General features: G+C 41.0%; 1 protein-coding gene across 3 annotated transcripts in view; it reads right to left on the bottom strand.

Moving 5' to 3' along the window:
• The window catches only part of DDHD1 (DDHD domain containing 1), a 125,396-nt gene that overhangs the window by 46,702 nt on the left and 78,135 nt on the right, over positions 1-559 (bottom strand). The gene's annotated exons all lie outside the window — the stretch shown is intronic.

Here is a 559-nt window from a genome sequence, read left to right on the forward strand (position 1 = left end):
ACATCTTTCTGATATTCTCTGCTTTTAGCCAAGATCCATCGGACATCAGCAATGATATCCCTTGGTCCACGGCCTCTTCTGAATCCGGCTTGAACCTCTGGAAGTTCTCTGTCAATGTATGCTTGCAGCCACTTCTGTATTACCTTTAGTAAAACTTTACTCGCATGGGATATCCAAGAGATTGTCTGATGATTTCCGCATTCTGTTGGGTCACCTCTCTTTGGAATGGGCACAGATATGGATCTCTTTCAATCAGTTGGCCAGATAGTCGTTTTCCAATTTCTTGGCAGAGATGAGTGAGTGCCTCCTGTGCCACCTCACTTTCTTGAAATATTTCAATTTATATTTTATCAATTCCTGGTGGCTTGTTCTTTGCCAATTCCTTCAATGCACCTTGTACTTTCTCCTTCAGTATCACTTGCTCTTGATCATATGCCACCTCTTGAAATGGTTGAACACGAACCATTTCCTTTTGGTACAATGACTCTGTGTATTCCTTCCATCTTCTCTTGATGCTTTCTGCATCATTCAATAATTTGTCCAGAGAATCTTTCAATAA

Source organism: Chrysochloris asiatica, unplaced genomic scaffold, assembly GCF_000296735.1.
Source record: "Chrysochloris asiatica unplaced genomic scaffold, ChrAsi1.0 scaffold00194, whole genome shotgun sequence".
Taxonomy (NCBI): domain Eukaryota; kingdom Metazoa; phylum Chordata; class Mammalia; order Afrosoricida; family Chrysochloridae; genus Chrysochloris; species Chrysochloris asiatica.